This window comes from Palaemon carinicauda, chromosome 14, assembly GCF_036898095.1.
Source record: "Palaemon carinicauda isolate YSFRI2023 chromosome 14, ASM3689809v2, whole genome shotgun sequence".
Taxonomy (NCBI): domain Eukaryota; kingdom Metazoa; phylum Arthropoda; class Malacostraca; order Decapoda; family Palaemonidae; genus Palaemon; species Palaemon carinicauda.
In genome coordinates, this window is record NC_090738.1 from 66,933,284 (window position 1) to 66,938,283 (window position 5,000).

The following is a 5,000-nucleotide window of genomic DNA, read 5'->3' on the forward strand; positions in this document are numbered from 1 at the left end:
GGCGAGAAACGTAGTATCCGGAAACAGGTTCAGCTCCCCCCCATCCAGGAACTGAACACGACCTGCCTCTCTCGAGAGGGCTACGATCTCACTAACCCTGGCCCCGGACGCGAGTGCAAATAGGAAAATAACTTTTTGCGTCAAATCCTTTAACGCACATTCTTCATTGCTCAACAAGGAGGCGAAATGAAGAACTCTGTCTAAAGACCATGAGATGGGCTTTGGAGGTGCTGAAGGTCTGAGCCTAGCGCAGGCTTTCGGAACTTTATTAAAGATCTCGTTACCTAGGTCGATCTGGAAGGCAAATAAAATGGGTCTCATCAAAGCCGATTTACACACTGAAATCGTGTTAGCTGCCAATCCTAGGCCATGGAGGTGGATGAAGAAAGATAAGCAGAAATCTGTTGAGATCTCCTGCGGATTCTTTGCCTTTACAAAGGCCACCCATTTTCTCCAAGATGACTCATATTGCCTTCTAGTCGATTTGCACTTGTATTCCTCTAGGAAGTCTATGCTGGCTTTCGAAATCCCGAAGCGCTTTCTCACCGCTAGGGCGAGAAAATCATGAGCTGCAGGGTCTAGGTTTTCTGTAATGAAGCGCAGACAGTCGACTTCTGGACTCGCTGGGTCAGAACTGGATGTGGTAGCGGCACGAACTTCATCTGTAGTTCCAACGCCAAGGGGAACCACATACTGTTCGCCCACTTGTGGGCCACTATTGCCGCTACCCCCTTGAAGGATCTCAGTTTGTTGAGGACCCTCAACAGAAGGTTGTGAGGAGGGAACAGATAAATCCTGGACCATCTGTTCCAGTCGAGGGACATTGCGTCCACTGCTTCCGCTAAGGGGTCCTCGTACGGGGACACGTACAGGGGCAACTTCTTGTTGTCTTTCGTCGCAAAGAGGTCTATTTGCAGTTCTGGGACTTGATTCAGAATGAAGGAAAATGATCCTGCGTCTAAGGACCATTCCGACTCTATCGGTGTGAACCTGGATAGAGCGTACCGCTGTCACATTGCAGACTCCTTGAAGGTGAACTGCCGACAGGTACCACTTCTTCTTTTCCGCCAATCGGAAAATGGCTAACATCACTTGGTTGAGAGGTGGTGACCTCGACCCTTGTCGATTCAAGCATCTCACAACCACCTCGCTGTCTGTCACCAATCTTATGTGGATCGAGTGACGCGGGGAGACTTTCTTTAAGGTAAGGAGCACTGCCATAGCTTCTAGAAAGTTTATATGAAAGGTCCTGAATAGCTTGGACCAAGTCCCCTGGACTTTTTTCCGATGAGAGTGACCTCCCCATCCCTCCTTTGAGGCGTCTGAGTGAATCGTCATCGACGGGGGAGGTGGCTGAAGAAGAACCGACTTCTTTAGATGTCTGGCTTGGGACCAAGGTCTGAGAAGAGTACGTAGCCGAGGCGGCACTGGTCTTCTCAGGTCTCTTCGCGCGTTTGATGCATACCTTCTCCAAACTCCGGTTGCATCCTTTAGCTGTGCTCTTAGCACTGGGTCTGTCACTGAAGCAAACTGGAGAGAGCCTAGTACCCTCTCCTGTTCGCTTCTTGATATCCTTTCGGAATCTAGAAGTCTCTTGACAGAGCCCGCTATCTCCTTCCTTTTCTTCATTGGGATGGAGAAACTGTGTGACAAAAGGTCTCAGTGGATTCCCAGCCACTGGAACTTTTGGGATGGAGAAAGTCGAGACTTTTTCTTGTTGATCTTGAAGCCTAGGTACTCTAGGAACTGGATCACCTGACTGGAAGCTTGCAAGCATTCGGTCTCGGATGCTGCCCACACCAGCCAGTCGTCCAGGTAGGCTACTACCTGAATTCCCTTTAGGCGTAATTGTTTGAGAGCTGCGCTCGCAAGCTTCGTGAAAATCCTTGGGGCTATGTTTAGCCCGAATGGCATGGCTCTGAAGGCGTACAGTTTCCGTTGTAGCCTGAACCCTAGGTAGGGGGAGAGTCGACGGCTGATTGGAATGTGCCAATAGGCGTCTGACAAGTCTATAGAGACTGAGTATGCCCTCTTGGGCAGTAAGGTCCTTATGTGTTGCAGTGTTAGCATTTTGAATTTGCAATTCACTATGAACTTGTTGAGTGGTGACAAGTCCAGAATGACTCTGAGCTTTTCCGAGTCTTTCTTGGGAACACAAAACAGCCTCCCTTGGAATTTGATGGACTTCACCTTTCGGATCACATTTTTCTCCAACAGTTCTTGAACGTACTCCTCCAAAATGGGGGTGGAGTGTTGGAAAAACCGAAGGCATGGGGGTGGAGTGCTGTACCAGCTCCAACCCAGTCCATTCTTGAGTAGGCTTTGGGCCCAGGGATCGAAGGTCCAGCGATCCCAAAATTTCATCAGTCTCCCTCCTACCGGTATCATTTCACTTGGACTGCCGTCCTGAGGTCTTGCCTCCCTGACCACGACCACCTCTGAATCCCCTTCCCCTTGAGGGGCGCCTAGACGAGCCTCTGGCTGCTCCTCTAGGTTTTGCACGAAAGGAAGAAGACTGTCCTTCGAACTTTGGGGCGAATGTGGTTGACTGACCTGGCACAGCCTGGGGTACCCACTGAAAGGCAGTCGGGGTTTGTGCCACCATCTGGGGCACTGGAGGCAAAGGCAATTGCAGTTGCTGTTGCTGTCTATAAGGCTTGGCTGGCCGAAATGGTAGCCTAGTCTTCATATTCTTCCTCTTTGGTTGAGGACCCTCATCCGGGGAAGATTTTCTTTTGATAGCCAGGCCCCACTTCTGGAGAAGATTTCTATTCTCCACGGCGGCCTTATCAACAACCTCTTTGACCACATCGGTAGGGAAAAGGTCTTTTCCCCAAATGTTGGAGGAGATTAACTTCCTTGGCTCGTGTCTCACCGAAGCCCCGGTGAACACGAACTCCCTGCAAGCTCTCCTTGCCTTGACGAAGCTATAAAGGTCCTTCGTCACTGTGGCTAAGTGAGACTTAGCCACTACCATGAACATTTCATGGACCTTGGGGTCACTTGCCATCGTCTCGAGAGTAGTCTGATGAGACATTGAGGCAGCCAGTCTTTCTTTTGTCTCGAACTCTCTTCGTAAAAGAGATTCGGACAGCTTGGGGAGGTCCTCGCCGAATTGCCGTCCGGCAATATCAGCCTCCAACTTTCCCACTGAGAATGTCAGATGGACATCCTTCCAGTCTTTGTGGTCCATAGGTAGAGCCAGCGACAAGGGTTTACACTCCTCCAGGAGGGGCAAGGCTTGCCGGCCTCGACTGCCTTTAGGACAGCCGCAAACCCTTTCTGTAAAAAGGGGAAGGCTCTATCAGGAAAGGACACAAACGAAGGGAGCTTCTTGCTCAATGCAGCTACCTTCGAATTCGAGAAGCCCCTCTCTTTCATCGAGGATGAAAGTAGGGCTTGAGCCTTAGCGTGGTCCATAACAATGACCTCCTTCGGCTCTGTCTCCTCCCTTGAAGCTGGTTCTTTTCTCAGCCGGACATAGCAGTCCGGATATGATGCCTTGCTGGGCCAGAATTCTACCTCCTCTAGGGGAACTGAACCCAGCTTATCCGAGATGACGATCTTTCCAGTCGTCATCGGCATGTGCTCAGCATACCTCCATGGGTTAGCATCTGAGCATATGGGAAGGTCTTTCACATTGAGCCTTTTCCGGGGCCCATGTGATTCTGCCAGGGACTGCATACGCAGTTCCATTGCAGCCGCCTTCTCCTGATTCTCCTTCTGCATTTGTTGGATCATTCCAACAATCGAAGAGAGGGCCTGTCCCAGTTCTACTGGGAGGCCAGCCGATGTTGAGGGGATAGGCTCCGGCATCTGAACCGGAGTAGCCGACACCTCGTCGACCTCATCCTCTACGACATCCGGGGTTTGAACTTGATCCTGACCTTCTGCCAGGAGGTCTTCTTCCAAACGTTCGTCCAGGTCAGACATCCTGTCACACAACTGGATGTCTTGCATCGCATCTGCGACTTCCTCGTCCACCTGGACTTGATCTTGAAGGATCTCCTCTTGAGGCTGGGGAATCACTGCCTCAGCTGATGCCTGGGGAAAAGGATACGCCCTCATCTTCTCACTTGGAAGATAAGGGCCAGAGGTGTTCTTCTTGAAGCCCCTTACCCAAGTACGAAGCTTTTCCCTAGCTATATCCCTTGATTCCGCCGTTCTAGGGGAATCAAAAGCCTCAGTAATCAGGTTAGTGCATACAGTACATACCTGAGGGTCCCAATACTGGAGATCATCCTTGGAGACAGCGCATGCTGCGTGTCTCCTACAACACTCATGTCCGCAGAGGTTCTTGCTGCGGACATTGCAGAAAACATTTCCGCACTTCGGAGGGTCCTCCTGTAAAGAGAAGAAATTTCCATGAGTATCAAGTGAACTATGTATCACTGGATATGCATAGTATAGCATAACAATTCATAAATGAAAGACACACACTTGTGTTTCCCTCACAACCCATTGTTGCAGCCTTCCAGATAATAAAATCAAAATGGTTTATCTCTACTAGAGTAACCAATGCAAGGTTTCCAGAGGAAACAGGTGGAGCTCACACCTAGGCAATGATTTTAAAAATCCTGGATAATAGACGGGGAAGAACTCTGCTTCCTGTCTGAGGGCAACAGCAAAGGGCTGTGTAAGAAAACACAATAGTGTTAGAAGATACAGTGCTGTACCTAAACTTTTACTATAGTTTTCTTCTTACTGTATATGCTATACAGAAGAATACTAGTACAGTATAGGAGGATGTGTGCCGGCCTGCCTTTGCCGGCCGGCACACACCACAATTAGCTTTAAAGTATACTACTTAACAGCTATAGGGCGGCAGCCCTCTGGTTCAAATGCCTGTGCCGGCGGCAGCAGCTGCCGGCCAGCAACAGCCAGTGTTGGCCGGCAATGATTGCCGGCCAGCAACTACACAAGGTAGTACCCAGCTGCCGGCCACACTCTTGGTGACCGGCAGACAAGGACTGACATAAGCCGGCCGGCAAAGGTACAAG